Here is an 18,159-nt window from a genome sequence, read left to right on the forward strand (position 1 = left end):
TTTTTGTTTCTTTTTTCTTTTATTTTAAATTTTTTTAAAATTGTGGTGTAAATATAATTACTTGGAACACTGAGAGTGTATTGCATCTATCAGCTCATAACACCTTACTTGAGTCATTCAAGTTTAAACAGCACCGCACCAAACAGTGATGTGGTAATTAATTTTTCTGATCATATTTGCCTTCATGTTGTCCATTGGCGTGGTAGCGTTTGCTTTTGTCATGGGACAGAAGTGTGTCATACCTGAGCTTGGTTGTTACTAACTGTATCACAAAGGCTAGATCACAAATAAAGCCTGTTGTTGGTGGTTTTGTTGGTGGTGGTGGTGGTTGTTATTGTAGTTGTTGTTTTTGTTATTGATGTTTTCAGGCTACTTGTCTGGTTGAGCAAGTAAAATTCTTTCACTTGCCAATCCAAAAATAACACTTGTCTGGGACAAGTGAAATGTCGAGCCCTTTGTGAGGATATTTATTTATTTATTTATTTATTTATCCATTTATTTATTTTTATAGAGACTATAGTACAGGAATTCATGCAAATTATATTTTTTATAAGTTTACAATAGTTTGGTCTTGAGGAGCACGAGTAGGATGAGAACTGTTTATTTATTATTTTTTTATTTTTATTTTTATTTTTAATAAATTTCCCTCAAAAAATAAAAAAAAAAGGATTTTTTTTTAACGAATAAATCAGTTCATACCCAGCTTGGTAGATGAGGCCCATTACGGTAAAGCGGCGGGGGAATCAAATAAATTCGATTTTATTTTTGGCCAGTGTATTGTTTGGATATAACAGTGGTGATGGTACACCTGATATTGGTAATAAAGCCTCAGTGTAGTATGTACTCACCTCTTTTACCGTTATTTATTTAACTGTGTTACATAAATGTTAAAACTTATAGATGCGGTAACATTACATCTCAGCCCGTAATTCCTGCATTCCTTCAGTGTTTTGTCTTGTTCTCTAAATGGAGGTTTGTTGAAGGTGAAACTGGGGACATTAATGGGGTTTTCTGTCTCTCGTAGCCAGCTGCAGCGGGACATGGTATCAGTGTGGCATCATCTCGCTGCCAGCAGAATACAAACACGCGGTTGGGACTGACAGGAGTGTGAGGGTAAGTTGTTGGCTGAAGGGAACAATTCAGTTTAGTGAAAAACTTTTTTATTATTATTTATTTATTTTCCTCCCCCAATGCACGAATATTTAGAACTCAGGATTTACTTACAAAACCCTTTTTCAGCTTTGCTGGAATAACATGAAACAGTACTTTATATGATCTATACTAACCATTCATACGAGAGAGACCTCGAAATGGCGGTCTCGGTCTGTGTAGTCATAACCGTACTTCACAATTTACATTTTAGACTGAGATTATCTCCAGTTTGGCCTTTCTCATAAACTGTGTGGGGTTTATTTATTTATTTATTTATTTATGTATGTATTATTTTATTTTATTGGGCAGATATTTTTAGCATGATGAATTGAGTAGATATTAGAATAAAGACTAGACTCTATTTAACGTCATGTCTCACCCCTGCTTCAGTTTGACTGTACTGTTAATTCACCCCCACATTCTCAGTTCTCTTCTGCATCTCTGTCCACCGGCCTCACTGACTGACTCATACAGCTGCAAATGCAAACATTTTCTTTCCTCCCATCTTTCACAGCAAATGTAAGTTCACATCAAGTTCATTGTCAGTTAAGTACGTGGCGTCATATATGCTTTTAAATGAAGCCGTTGTTTGCATTTTTAAACACTTCCTGAACCTATCAGTGATCGAGAATACTTCCAACGAAGATCTCAGAGCTTTCTGATCATGGTCATCCAGGTCTCAAAACCATAAGAATGTTTGATAATGTAAATACAAGTGCAAGATAACCGCTGAGAGCTCTGATTAAAATCCATTTCCATAAACATCCAAACCTTGTGAAAGTGCCCATTACAGTAAATGAATGGACTTTGTGATCATATACAGTAGTGATGCATGTTTGTTTATATTAACTGAATGCTGAGTAGAGATTATTGTAATATTAACTAAACCATTGCAAAAAAACCCCACACACATACACAAAATGAATGCTTCAAAGAGGGGGCGGTTTTGGTGTGGTGTACGCATAGTTGTTAAAATATATAGAGCGCACACTGGTCATGTGACGCCGTTCTTTTTGTGAAGAAAATGCACTATTACAAAAACGGGAAACAGCTGCACTTGTGAAGGGACCGATTGTTCAGAGTTGTTCAAACGTACAGGGTGTAGTCACAGAATTTATATTTACAGTGTAAAAAAAAAAAAAAAAAATACATGTATATAATTTTTCCATAGTGTGTACACTGCCAGCTGGCTCTTCTATGCATAGGTTCTTGTGGACGCCATGTTGTTAACTCCATGACTGCACAGATTGTGCATTGGACAGCTGCAGACACGTGCTCTCGCTGTGTTTTATCTCTATGGCTGTACAAGGTGTTCTTCTAGTTTCTGGAGTGCTGCTCTTCCTCTCCTCCCCCCCCTTCTCATGACCCTAACCTTCATTCATGTCACTCCAAACTGAAACGAACAGTGTGCATGGACTAAATAAAACTGGCTAATGTTTTTAAAAACAAATTGTAAGAAACATTTTTATGGGACAGGATATACTCAGGAATTCGTTAGTTTACCTCAGCGAGGTACCCAAGTAGCACCTGCGTGAAAGACCGTGTGTGGCTTTTCATACCAGTGAGAGTTTGTTACAGTGGATAGATTACGAGAAGCAGTGGCGATACCAAAGCGTTAACACTGTACAGGTACCTTGGCAAGGAGATAATATATGCAATATGACGTAAGGCCACCATATTGGCAGCATGTTGTGTAACATTATTTAAAGTAATATAAAAATAATTGGAGAGAGATTTACTCAAGTATTATTCTTAATTAGCAGTGGGGTTTTTTTAAGTACATTTTACTCAAACTTTGTTAAACAAAACAAGTACATCAAACTTTTGTTTTTGTTAAGTGAATTTATTGTTTCATGCAAGAGAACGAATTACATAAATGATTTGCGAAATCCGATGTAGATTTCTCACTGTTGCAACTAAATGGCTATGGACACCTTAAATGGTTCCAAGCAGAAGTAGAACTCCAATGAGTACATGTACTTTACATCAGCCTTCATAAATACTGAACTGGCAGAACCTGACATGACTAGTTAACTAACGTCCACACGCACCCACATACCATACACCTGACCGAGAAATACGGCGGGTGAACCAAAAAAAAAACCTGAAAACGCTTGATCTTTCAAAACACTTCATAATACAGTACACTTAAGCCTTAAAGCTGGCACAAAAAAAGAAATAATGAAAACAACCCAAATTTTATCAGTTTGAAATTCTGCAAAAACAAAACGCATATCATGTTAAAAAAACACAACTGCACCACTACTTTTAGCATGCAATCAGTTCAAATAAACATTACTACGTTTTTGGGTTTTTTTTTTTTTCTTTTTGTGAGCACTTCCAAGAGAAAAGTAAATTTACCCCAGCAAAGAATGTGAAATATACACTTTTGGGTTTTAGTCATACATTTTTAAATGATTTAATTTAGTTCAGAACTTAAAGTATTTTAATTAATTTCAATAATTAGCTTTTTTAAGTAAAAAAAAAAAAAAAAAAAAGATTCACAATGTTTTATTAATTTTTTTATTTTGACTGAACCAGGGAATCTTTTTCTCCCCTCAGTTCAGATATGGTTTGAGATGATGGTGTAGGTATATATTTAACGGGAAAGATTTTGGGTGTGATTCTTCCTTTACTTGTTAGCTACTGATCTATATTAACCTCATAGCCCCTGTGCAGCTGAAGACTGAAGAAGCAAACCTCAGATTACAAACATGTCCTGGCTGATGGACTACAACTGAAAATTGTGTAAATGGGCTCATCTGCTGAGCTGCAGCATTTCTTAAGTTGTTAAAGATAAAGAGGAGGTTTGATATTGGCCTATAATTTGACAGCTGATAAGGGTCAAGTTCAGGTTTTAATAACTGCTAGTTTAAAAAAAAAAATTACATGTGTATCTTTTTATTTATTTCTTTTTTTAAAGCTGCTTCTGATAGTATTATTTAAAGTATTGTGTCTAGTACACGTGAAATGAATTCAATGAAATGAGTTCACCCACCAATGTTTCTTTTTAATGCTTTTCATTTTATCATGACTAATGCATATGTTATATCTGTGCTTTGGGTTATTTCCATCTTGCAGTAAGACCTAATTAAAGAACCGACTGCTTGTCATCTTATAACTCGCATATTTTACTGCTCTGTGCATGTGTGAATGTTGTGGGTAGACTTACTAATATTCAGACTTCCCAGAAGTGTGTCTCTCATACACTGTACAGCCAAAAGTTTGTGGGCACCTGACAATCGCACCCCTATGTGCCCGTTCTAAAACCACACACATTATCACGGAGTTGGTCGCCGCTTTCCTGTTATAATATCCTCCCGTCTTCTGGGAAGGCTTTCCACTAGAATTTGGAGTGTGGATGTGGGGATTTGTGTTCACTCAGCTGCAAGAGCATTAGTGAGGGCAGGTACTCGTGCTGGGTGGTGAGGAGGCCTGGGGTGCGGTCGGTGTTCCAGTTAATCCGAAAGGTGTTCAAAACTTGGCATACCGTGTCCTCATGGAGGCTCGTTTTGTGCACAGGGGCATTGTCATGCTGGAACAGGTTTAGATCTCTTAGTAGAAACTGTAATGCTACAGCGCACAAAGACATTCGATACAGTTTGTGGTGAAGAAGCACATACAGTATGGATGTGATGGTCAGGTGTCCACAAATGTTTGGCCATATAGTGTATGTAACTAGTAGATTTACTGGATATGTGTAGTATGTAGTATATAAGTTCTGAGTTTCACGAACAACCCTAAATCACCCATAAACCCCTAATGAAAGGATTAACGTTATGCTGAAAATTAAAATTTGTTAAACATGTTAAAAGGCTTGTTCATATTTCACTTTCACACAATGTCAATGCTACTGTTCACCTGCAGTGAAAAAGTAAATATAAAAATAAGTCTAGATAAATAAGTTTAAATAAATAATAAATACAGAATCACGCGTATGTATAGTTTAACTCCTGACTCTTCGGGAACTCTGTAGATGCAGTTCTGTGGGCTGTTGCTTTGGGTCATGTCTTGCTTTAGAGGTGCACATTCCACACAAAATGCCTTAAAATGGTTAAATAAATAAATACGACCCAAAAACTGGCTTAAAATTGCTTGCAGCCATATTAAACTTCAGGATCCATAGCTTAATGTTGTGCAGGGCCTATGCATTAGCCTACAGCTGGTCTGAGCACACATAAGTGAAATCTACTCTTTCAGCCCATACACACTGCTGAACCATCGGGATTCATGCCCCAGCTGGGGGTTGCCATGGGAAAATCTGCCTTTCTCCTTAACACGGTGTCTGCTTTTAATTTACCCACAGCTTTGTTTAAATGTGCTTACACTGTCTGTGTTGGACCTATTAATTCACATCTGCAATTAAAATGTCCAATTAGAGCGCATCCACCTGGCTCACATGCTCTGAAGTCGTGATTCTCGAGAAACAGTCCTAGTTTGGAGGGAACGAGGCCATCATCTCAAACATCGTTTCGTGATCTTGTTCTAGTCACAGATCAGCCAATGAGCTGAAACACAAGAAGCATTGGAAAAAAATTTTTTTTGGAATTACATAGTTCTTGCAGAGGTCCCCCCCCCCCCCTTTTGTTTGAGTTTATGCTTTTTATAGCATAGTGCTGTTGAAGTCTATTATGAGTGGTCAGAATGTGTTGATTTTCTGACCGTAGTGCCTGCTGCTGGTATAGTTAAAATAAAAAAAATAAACTCATGGACTTGTAAAACTGTTATTTCTTTTCCTTTATTAAATGCTTGTTGTACTGAAGCTTCCTAAATGTATTATCACATTTATTATAATATTTTTATGCACTATATGGCCAAAGGTTTGTGGACACTTGACCATCACACCCAGATGTGCTTTTTGAATGTCCCATTCCAGGTTTAGTCCCCCTTTGCTGTTCTAATAACTTCCACTCTTCTGGGAAGGCTTTCCACTAGATTTTGGAGCGTGACTGTGGGGATTTGTGTTCACTCAGCTACAAGAGTATTAATGGGGTCAGACGCTGATATCGATGAGCAGGTCTGGGGCACAGTTCATCTCAAAGGTCATCAGTGGGGTTGAGGTCAGGGTTCTGTGCAGGACACTCGAGTTCTTCCACTCCAAACTTGGCAAAGCATGTCTTCATGGAGCTTTCTGTGTGCACAGGGGCGTGGTCATGCTGGAACAGGTTTGGGCTGCTTGGTTCCATTGAAGGGAAATTGTAAAGCTACAGCATACAAAGACATTCTATACAATTGAGTGCTTACAACTTTGTGACAACAGTTTGGGGAAGAACCACATGCGGGTGTGACGTTCAGGTGTCTACAAACCAGTAAAAAAAAAAAAAAAAAAGTGAGTTATGTTGAAGCATTTTATTAAAGATAATTTATTTATTCATTCAGAATTTACTTGATTATTTGACCTAGATTTCAGTAGTTCATTAGATGTATTTTGTATGAATTCAACACTTTGAAAGTGTTTCCAACACGTTGTCTGGGTTTCCAAAATAGAATAAAGATTAATTCAGTGATAATGTTTATGATAATGATTAGTAAAATTTATTGAACCAGCAAGTTAAATTGTGCTTAAAGCTTCACCTTTTTAACCATAATTGGAACATAATTTCAGCCTCACACTCAGAGTAGCTGAGCTGTGGGTACGTACGCCTTTAACTGATAGCATTATCAGAGCCAACGATCTCCCAGTACACCGACGCCTACATAAATGTTCAGCAGATAAACATCATAATCAGCCTTTTGTCTTTTGCCAGGTGTTGAACTGAAGAGGTGTTTCAACCCCCAGTAGAACACATTCATCTTCTGTCTGGGTAAAATCTAACCACCCCCTCCCACAGTGACTGGCAGACTGCCTGCCATATATAGTAGCTTTGCCTTGATTTTAACCAGTGGCTTTAATTATACCTCCTCCAAAGTTCTGCATTTTCATGAGAGGATAAAGGTCAGGAGACTGTTGGCTGCTATGGAGTGGAAAGAGTTACTATATACATCTTGACCCTTTGGTTTAACCTCCGGTGTCCACAAATGTTTGGCCATATAGTGTATAAAGTCTATCTGAAGAATAGACTTGAGTCTTATTTATCCATCTCTAGAGTACCAGTTAATTAGCTAACTGTTATTAACAAGTAAACATTTGTGTTTCAGGAAATAAAGAAATCTTGAACAAGATGGAAATTATAGGTCTTTATTTGAAACAAATTGGTTTTAGCCACTTAATTTGAGAAATATGTATTGTAGATTGCATCTGTGGTAACGCTGGCATCGCTGTGGTCAGGAAGTTAAGTGTTCTTGCTCTGATTTATGGTATGCTATGGTAAGGAGACATTTTTTTTAACGGTTTATTACCGTTTAATTAGTGGTAAAAGGAAAGAACTTGTTTTGCAGATGGTCCACAACATTAATTTGCGAATATAAATGGATAAAATCTATGACGCATTCTTCTATTTAATTAAACAAAATGTAATCATTGACAAAACAACAAATTCCAGAGTGTTTTTATTCCTTGCATCATACCACGGGCTGTCCGAATACTCGATTCTGATTGGCTGGAAGGTTAAAACTGTGTATACCACAGGTAGTTCTGGCCATTTTAAAGGGTAAAACCGTGTAAAATACAGTTCAAATTTTGCACTGCAAACATCAATGACCGCTTTAACTTGTAAAACACGGCAAGTGACCGTGCTCTAAGCGGGATGTTTGCATTAAAATCGTGTAACGCACACCTAGCCGTGGATTATCCCTTACTTATACGGCTTGCTGTGTTTTTATTTATTTACATATTCAAATGCCACTGAATACATAAGTAATTTTAGAACAAAATATAGCTTAAAGGTATAAAGTATAACAGATAAATATATAACCTTTTACCTATATAGTGTTAAATCCTTAAAATCACAAGCGAAACCTTTATACGGGGGGCAAGCTCGCTCGTCAGATGATCAACATCCTTAAGTTAAATCTTGATAAAACAGTAGTACTAATATTGAAGTGTTCGAGCTTGATGATTCTTCTGTGAAAAGATACAGTTAAGGAGGAAGTCTTGAAGTATTGTTTTCTCTTATTCATTGATGACTGCGATGCTATTAATCTTGGGCAAGGCTTATTATTATTATTATTATTATTATTATTATTATTATTGGAAAACTATCGGAACACACCAATGTGTTTCTGTGTGACAGTAGCTACTGAGAGAGGAGTGAAAATCAGGTATATAAACCTAAAGAAGAATCGTAAAGAAATGTCGGTTGTAGGGGGGATAGTGACAACATAAAAACCAAAGACAGCTTGACATGCAGGCTCAATCTTGATGGGTCTCTGACAGAGCCCTTAAAATGGAAATGTAATTCCTGCTTGTGATGTGCCTCTCACACACACGTCTGAAAAGCGCTTGAGAAAGCTTCACGGTCACTATGAACTGTCCTTAAGTGTAATGTAGTAACCTTTGCAATCCTGCTTCCTGCGCACGGCTAGGATGAAAGGCTGTTATGGTTTGCTGAGGGTGCAAATACAATAGAGTATATAAAGTTGAGATCAGACACCAGGAATCACGACGATGCTGCAAGCTTTTAGAACCTTTTATATCCAAGTCTAATCACACTACACTGGCTGGCTATTAAGTTTCGCATCAACTATAAAGCCCTGCATTTAACAGTAGAAGCCATTAACGGTTTGGTTCTGGCATATTTCGCTGATCTCCTGAAGCAGTATAGAGCAGTGTAGTCCAGTCATTATTCACCAACTTTCTAAAATGGTAAAAATTGTGTTATCTAATGGGATTTGGTGCCTAACAGTAATGGGAACCACACGCCTAGAGACTTGATGCATTGCATTTTTTCTTTCTTTCTTTCTTCTCCCCTTCCTTTTCCATAACCAGCTTCATAAACACCGTTAATTTCCCGATGAAGCGATTTTCCCGGCTTCGTTACAATATAGCAAATTCAGAAATGTGCAGCACGTGGATTTGAAGTTCATTCCTTTAATATATTTATATAATATATATTTTAAGGCATTCTACCAATGTCGGTCCATTTTAGCTGGACAATATGTACAGACACTCGCATGTGACGGATACGCACTATATTTCCTTTTCAAATTCGAGAGTTGTGTATGTGCATCTGTGCTTGTGTGTGCAGGAAATTGGTGGCTGGTGAATGCTAGAGCAGGGACTTTGTCTAAAGGATGCTGTTAGTAAATCTGGTGTGTGCGTGTGCATGTGTGTGAGAGAATGGCGGGTGACTAGCGTCAACTATTATGTCAAGAATTTGAATAACCATAACCACAACCACACACTATCCATCAAAGCACTACCACAGTAATTAGCTATGAGGAAAAAAACTATATGTTTAGAGTTCTGATCAAGGTATATATATCTTGAGATGCACTCAATGCTTTTTTCTTCTTCTTCTTCTTCTTTCTACGCAGTACTAAAACATGATTAATTTGTGGGGGTTTTTGTGTGTGTTTGTTTTTTAGCATCATTTTGATCTGCCATGAAACTGGAGTATCAGATGTGGAGCCGAAGAGAGCACAGGTAAACTCCACCACACAGATAAGCAAAAACACCTCTTCACCATCCACAAGTTTTATTAAATACAAGGTAAAATGATGCATGCCAGATCCAGTTTTTATAATTGTACACCGATGAATTTGGTACTTTCAGCAGAACTTAATAAATAGTTGTATTGCATGCTCCCATGATTGGAAAGGCCATATACATTGAGACTTGAGGCCATGATGAACATTTTAAAAATAATTTTTTGTTCCTTAATATTAATTAATAGATATTGAATCGTCATGAAATTGTAAAGATTGCATGATTTAAGCTTGATTTCTTCATGCTCATTCTTTTAACTTGGGTAGGAAACTGGTTAAATTATCAAATCAATTCAAATTATAATGATGTCAGTGAAATATGATTATCACATCATGTGCAGAGTTAGGTGAGTAGCTCACGTTGAATAGGTACAGTGGGGGGAAATAAGTATTGAACGCGTCAACTTTTTTTTTTTTTTTTTTTTTTTTTTTTTCTGTAAATATATTTCCAATGAGGTTATTCACATGAAATTTTCACCAGACATCAGAATTAACTCAAGAAATCCGGAAATATAAAGAATTCACAACATTGAAGTCCATAAATAAAGTTATGTGTAATAAAGTGGAATGACACAGGAAAAAAGTATTGAACACACTAAGAAAAAGCAGTTCTCCAAGGCAAGGTAAGGCAAGGAACCAGCTGAAATCCGTAAGTAATTATACCCCCTATCTGTGCAAATTAATATCAGCGGGTGTCACACAAATAACATCTCATGAAAGAGCTCTCCCAAGACCTTCACATCAGGATACAGACGTAGTTCAAAAATGTTGACGCGTCCAATACTTTTTTCTCCCACTGTATAGTTATACTTACACCCATGTAGATGTAAAAACATTCATAATGTACAATATAAAGTCTCTTGTAGTAATGGCTTGAGAGGTAACAGCATCAATATGTCTGAAAACACAACACATTCACATGCCAAAGAGAAAAATCCATACCGAACCATTTGCATATTAATCTTTATAATAAACACGTACTCTTCGAGATCTAGTTTGTAATTAATTTTATTTTAGTTACAATTTAAATTCAATTTTCCACTGGCATGTTTGTCTGTTTTCATTTTGATTAATGGTTTCCTGCATTACCCACAGTAATATTCGACCACCTGCTGTGGAGTAGTGGGATTTAGCTCTTACTTCAGAGAGAAATGCTCTCTGTTAAGTCTAAGCTAAAGCTTTAGTCCTTTATTCTGTGCAGCTTTCTCACCTCCTCGTCTGTACACGCTTCTCAGGTTCCAAAGCTTAGGCTTTCATGTTGATACCACCGTTAACGTCATCACGCTAATCTTCTCGTAGATAACTAGCTGAGCCAAGGCTCTGCTGTAACTTAGTCATATAGCTGCATCGCATTCTGCAACTTGAACTCCGGTGTTTGCTCCAACATCTCCACTGCTTCTAGGTTGGCTTTCTTATTAATATGATATTGAACATCACTGGAAAATGGTGAATCAAATTTTAAGCTCTTATTTATTTTTTTTTTTTTAAGGGCTAACAGCATTAATTTTATTTATTTCCTGCTGTGATGTCAGTCTACCATCAATTTATGCTCAAATATAATCATAACATATCAGTGTGTTTCAGGGTAGAGTTTCACTTTAATTAAAAATATGTTAAGAGCAGGGTGGCAAAAAAAAAAAAAATAGCCTAGTTTTATTACTTGTGTGTGTGTGTGTGGCTTTCCAGATACACAAGCTCCAACTAAAAGGGTACCTTTCTATAAAGAAATTCATGAGTACACACCATAATGTACTGTGAACACCATTTATATCATGATGACATTTCTATCAGTGCATTGCTTCCGAAGGCATGGAGCAGCTGTGACTAGAACAGATTTGTTTTACAGATACACACGTATCCTAGTCTTGTTTATGTTCCGTATGAAACGGTTTTGAGCTCACGGAATTGTCTACAAGGAACGGAAAAAGCTGCGAAAATGACGACAACCCAAACTGGATAACTGACTAATCCCAGTATAAAGAATGTGCCCCGAGTGAATTGTTGCTGCTCTTGAGCAAACTGCATGATGAGGTTTTTCACCTTTACACACTTGACTCTCTGTAAAGCTTCAGCAGTCAGTACAGTAGGGTTTCCAGCAGCAGAAGTTTCCACACCTGCACTCATTGATAATGTCTTTCATTCTGTAGTAATTATAGAAATATGCATTTCTCAAAACCACAAATTTACTGATGTGTAGAATCTAGAAATGGAGCACTTTGTAAAGCATTCTCTCTCTCTGTCTCTGTCTCTCTCTCTCTCTCTCTCTCTCTCTCTCTCTGTCTGTCTCTCCCTCAGTGGCTGTTGTCAGTTGGATTAAGGCCAGATCCTGGAGTGCTCCAAGACAGAAAAGCAGTTCCTTGGTTGTGTGTCTGTGTAATGTTTAATGTGACCTGACATGGCGAGAATGTGCATTTAACTAGCAGACAGGCCTTTTTAACATAACCATAGAACATAGCTGGTTTTAGGGTTTTCCATTAAGATTTCATTGCATGCCTTTTAGATGGAAAAATAGTTTTTCTATAATAGTAGAAATGAACTGAGACTGAATAATTAAACTTGCACGCTTTTTTAACATGGCTACTAGTTTATTAGTATGGATGATGTTCCTGTGACCTGACATCAACTCTGTTGTCTCCTTGGAGGTCAAGGTCGTACCGCTTCACCATCAGGTCCACGTTTGCCTCGGCGAACATTCAACGCTGTCGGTGAGTTTGAGCTAAACTGACAAAACCATCGACCGTTGATTGTACCCCATGGCCAAACTCTGTCAACACTCCTGAACACGGGCTCAAATATCGAGAGACTGTCCTGGGACGTCGCCTTCCTCCTCTAAACCGCTTTTGAGTACTTGGGGCTCGGGGGGGGAAAAAAAAAACCTCTATCAAAGGTCACAATCAACATTCATTGCTGTCGGTGGGTTGCACTGTGAAGGAAAGCTCACTGAACAATGAATGCAACTGTGTCCCAGTCTTTCTCGTCCCACGTTATCAAACTGAGATGATGAAATCTTTTGCTAACTCGCGCTTAGTATTGCTTGTATCTCCACATTATGAAGAATTGGACTGTATCGCAAAGAATATCCGCAGGTACAGAACACTACTTGCATTAATGGGGAACATGTGAGTAAAGAATATTTGTCACTGCTTCCTTGTGTTTTATTGCTTTAATAATTCACTACCATACCACAGCCGGGTGTGTAGTTTATATCCGAGCAAAGCAAAGGTTTATTCTCGCCATTTTCCTGACTTTTTATCAACCACACACACCTTAGAACCTTCATGAAATTTGTTTCCATCTAAGCATTTGAAGCAAATTGTTTAATATATTTCACTGACCTTTTATTTTTAACTTTTCTAAAATTGAAAGCACGGAGGCACGAATGTTTAAAGTGTTAGATTATGGCCCAAAGGAGTGTTTTGTTGGAATTATGCCCCAGGTTCTGTCTGCTTAAACATTTTTTTTTTTTTAGCTGGAGGCTAACCTGAATGAGCAGAGGAGGCTTAGTGACCTCAATATTTATCTGCTACAGTTTACACGAGCCTGAGAAAATGTACTGGCCCTTTCTAGGCTAAACCGAGATTACGTCTCGTTGCTGTTCGTTCACGAAACATTAATCCAAATTATATTGGTAAAGTAGCTGAACTGCTTTATCGTATCAGTGTCTGGGTGAGAGTGCAGAGGAACCTCTGTATTTTTTTTTTTGGGGGGGGGGGCGACTGTCAATCAGTCATCTGGATTAATTAACATTAGATTAGAGTTCAATCCAAATGCCATAATGGCTGCCATCTTTAATCTCTGTAGCTCTCCATGTGGTTTTTGTCATCTTGAGATGCTTAGAAGAAACAATACGGCTATGTCAACGCATAAAAGAGGAAACTGTTATGTTCATGCCATTAAAAAGTAACAGAGTTGTATTACAAGGGAAAAAAGAATATAATATGCAAATTCATTCAGCGTCAGTAAGCACTTTATTCTAATCATGGTTGTATTGGCTCTGCAGCCTATCCCAGGAACAATAGACATGAGGCAGGAATACACACTGGATGGGACGCACGAGTCCATTGCATGCATGCATGCATGCATACATACATGCATACATGCATGCATGCATGCATGCATACATACATGCATACATGCATACATACATGTATGCATACACGATCACGTGGAATAAGGTGATGGAGCTCCAATAGTGATTGAGAAGGATGTTATAGCTTCAATATGTCACACCATGTATAAAAATATACAGAAATGTATGAAACAGGCTGTGGAGCTGCTCTGTCCCTTTTCTAATTTGATTTTGGGATCTCCACTCAAAACAGTAAAAATATAAATATATATATATATGTGTGTATGTGTGTGTGTGTGTGTGTATATGTGTGTGAATAATTATGATAGCAGATTGTATAGTTTATATCACATACCATCACACACGATCAAAACATCTGTGAAAATATCCTTGCAAATAATGTCAGCTTGCTTTTTTTTCTCTGCTATTCATCTCTAAGACAGAGCGAGATCAATCATTGATGAGTTGACCTGCAGTAACATTAACCTACACTAACTACAGCAGTGTCAAAGATCAGGAGTTTCAGTTAATCACCAATATCAGAATGTAGAAAAAGTGTGGACTCTTTGTCTTTAACCGTGGCATCGTTGTTGGTGTTGATGGGCTGGTTTGAGTATTTCAGAAACTGGTAATCTCTTGGGAATTTCACACACACAACAGTCAATAAGAGTTTACACAGAATAGTGCGAAAAACCAAGAACAGTGGGTGACAGTTCTGTGGGTGGAAACACCTTGTTGGTTAGAGAGGTCAGAGGAAAATGTCCAGATTGCTTCAAGATGACTTGAATTCTATAGCAACTCAAATAATCACGCTTTGCAACTGTAGTGAGCAGAAAAGCATTTCGGCATGCACAAAACATCAAGCCTTGCAGTGGATGGGCTACAACTGCAGAAGACCACACCAGGCTCCACTCCTGTCAATCAAGAACAGGAATCTGAGGCCATCATGGGCACAGGCTCACCCAAACTGGACAGTTGAAGATTAGAAACTGATTGAATGACTGCATAAATGAGCAGGTGTACAGGTGTTCCTTTTAAGGTGACCGGTGAGTGTACATAGGTTGTATTTTGGCTCTTCAGACTGAAGCTAGGATTGTGCCAAACAATTGGGACATTGAGATTGGGATAACATGCAAGTCTTAATTAACTTACTCAAGTAGTGGTTTTCAAGCATCTGCCAGTGAGTCTCTTAGCAACACTGAGGGGGAAAAAAGACGTCTTAGCAAGTTAAAGTATATTATTTAGAGATGCACCGACATATCGGGCGATAATCGGTATTGGACGATAAAGGCAATTTTTCATGCTATTGGCCGATAGTTTAGAAACAGCCAATGATCAGGGCCGATTGTATCCTGTCAATCAAAAGAGGGCGGGAAAACACATGGATTTCGTGCTGTATGTAAAGATGATGTCTCTCGTGTGGAATGACGATAAAACTGCAGTTTGTAATCTCTGTAATCTCTGCACTGATAACATTTTACGCCGGACGCTGCAGCAGTGTAGCGGGAGTTTCAGCGTCGAGTCGAAATTATTTTCCCCCCGCGCTGCTCGAGCTGAATTAAAGCTCCAGTACACTGCTGAAAAATTTAAATGAAGGTGAGTTGACAAAAAATTTTATATTGTACAGAAAAATATATTTATAGGGTAGTATATTTCATATCCAGTTAATGTTAATATATAAAGAGTTGATATTATATATGACCAGTTTGATGTCAGTGATGAAGTAGAAACGCTTGTGTTTGTGTAGAGTGAATGTGAGACTAACAGGAGGATTTTTACACTTCAGTCAACATTAATATGAATTAATAACATTCAATAAGTTAATAATCTTACTTTAATCTTCAGAATTGCGTTCATGTGTTAATGTTAATTAGAGTAATGTGTTAATGTTTATGAGACCAGTTACTGTCAAACAACTTGCTGAAATGGAGAGAATAAAAATTTTTATTTGCATTTACTTCAGAATTGTGGAATAAATTATTATTCATTTAAAAGAAGGTATAAAAGGCAGAACTATCGGTATCGGCCGATATCATTCTGAATGATCGGTTATCGGTATCGGCTGAGAAATTTAGTATCGGTGCATCTCTAATATTATTTCCTATTACAAGATTACTATAATAAAATATAAGATAATTAACCATATTTCTAGTAATTTATTACTAAATAAAGGTTACATTTTCTTTTTCTATTGGCACCAGACTTCTGTCTAGAAATAAATTCTTAAAATTATCAAAATTATCTGCCAATATATAACGAACTTAGTCCAGAACTATGTCTAGAAACAGGTTTCATAATCTTATATTTAGTTTGTTGTAATGTTGTAACAGGAAATAGTAGATATATTTGACTGTATTCAAGATATTTTCACTTGCTAAGATGTCCTTTTTTGCAGTGAAGATCAGTTCACACTATAGACTGCAGTATAGCTAGCTAGCTACCATAGTAACCACCAGTCCAACACGCTAGCTACATTTACACGCAAGGACTTAAAGATCAGTTTGTCTGATCAGTTAGATGAACGTGGGCAGTTCATTCACCAGCGATGTTAAAGTCAGATTTAGGTGAATATGAGGTTAGATTCCTGCTAGATACAGTGTTTGCTAATGTTTTGCGTTTGGTTACATGAATTGCAATAAACTGGATGACATTGTTAAAGATGAAATATTGTTGGCTCTTAGTTCTTTCTGTGATTCGGTTCCCAGGGACGTGCAGAAGGGGGGCTCTGAGGGCTCGAGCCCCTGCCCTTTTTCTAAATTATCTAAATGATACAAACTGTGAAAGCGTCTGCTCTCTATTCAGCATGAGCTGCAGAGTCGCAGCACAGAATAACAATGAACCCACTTTTCAAGATCGCGACTATAATAGTTATACTATATACATATATACTATATACACTTGCCCCTTGTTAACAAATATGGCAAATTTAGTCCTGTAGCCTAAGTGATGTGAAAAAAAATTGTGATATAAGATCATTAAAATCTTGATTTATCTTTTTAAAATGAAATTTAGAAAGCCTAAATGACGAGCTTTGAGAGTAAAAAGCCATTTCAGCAAGCAGTGCTGCAGTTTTATGTGAATCAAAGTGCTGCTGCCAAATGTACATTTAATTAATAGTTTTACTGACTTTTACCGTAAGTGACATACAGTAGGTGTGTCACTACGTTAGCGGATGATAATACTGTAGTTTTTATTTATTTTTTATAATAATGTTTACACTTTCTTTTCAAGATTCTTCGGATTCATCTCTCCACTAAAAGTTGCAATTATTTCTGTAAATGTAAAAAATAAAATGCCATTAGGTTATATTAGTAGTGTCATTCTCATATTCATTAGTTTGGCCGCACACGGTCTGTTTACAATGTCGATCAGGGTGATAAGAATATGTAGTTAAATTAAAGTTAGTAAACTAGTAAAATGAGCTCTTTGGTGATATAGCCCTTTTTACATTTGAGCCCCTGCCCCTAAGGAACTCTGTGCACGTCCCTGCTGCTGACCATCACGTTTCTGGTCTGAAGGTGCCAGAACACTGCGGCAAATTGTTCCTCTACACACACAAACACACACACAAAATCCACATACTGATATGGGAGGAAACCAGAGAAGCCAAAGCAGACCCACAGGGAAACCATGCAAAACTCCTCCCATTCTTCTATATACATCACCGTTCATATCATAATCATAATTTTAGTTACTGTAACTAGTGTAATAACAGTCCAAAGGTGTGTGATTTTAAAGCTGGCAAGAACACACACACTGCTGTGAAGCCAAACTACAGAAGCATGCTTTGATGTGTCATACTTGTTTTAATGGGAATCTTTAATTAGGAATTGCAGCTTGCTTTGTTACTGTTTCAAAAAAAAAAAAAAAGAAAAGAAAAAAGACATTGCAAAACCACAAAGTTGTGCTGTATTTTGAGAAACTATGTCATGGTGTTCTTGGATTCGATGGCTGTGGTTACACGCTGGCACCAGTGAAATGTGGGGGTATGAAACACTACACCACAAAAAGACATCAGTATGAGGGTGTGTTTTTCTAATGTTACACTCTGACAGTGTGATTAGATTAGAATCCTACATCCTTTCTCAAACATTACAAAAGCTTTCTTAAGACGTTCACCACACACGAATTGCTGGTTTTAGCTGCATATATAGTTGCAATCAAAATTATTCAACCCCCATTGCAAGAAGGCGGTTGCAGCACGTAAACCCGAGAATATTACGGCATATTGAGAATATTGGGGCGGCTGTGGTTCAGGTAGTAGAGCGGGTTGTCCACTAATCGTAGGGTTGGCGGTTCAATTCCCAGCCCACGTGACTCCACATACCGAAGTGTCCTTGGGCAAGACACTG

The 18,159-nt window shown here is 37.4% G+C and overlaps 1 long non-coding RNA gene across 1 annotated transcript in view; it reads left to right on the forward strand.

Moving 5' to 3' along the window:
- The window catches only part of LOC128613712 (uncharacterized), a 32,036-nt gene extending 17,167 nt beyond the window's left edge, over positions 1-14,869 (forward strand). Inside the window, exons 3-5 of the long non-coding RNA XR_008386928.1 lie at positions 1,025-1,113; positions 9,619-9,676; positions 12,034-14,869. This is a non-coding gene — a long non-coding RNA (uncharacterized LOC128613712). The remainder of the gene's footprint in view (positions 1-1,024; positions 1,114-9,618; positions 9,677-12,033) is intronic.
- The last annotated feature ends 3,290 nt before the right edge of the window (positions 14,870-18,159 follow it).

The sequence above is a fragment of the Ictalurus furcatus genome, chromosome 10 (assembly GCF_023375685.1).
Source record: "Ictalurus furcatus strain D&B chromosome 10, Billie_1.0, whole genome shotgun sequence".
Classification (NCBI taxonomy): Eukaryota; Metazoa; Chordata; class Actinopteri; order Siluriformes; family Ictaluridae; genus Ictalurus; species Ictalurus furcatus.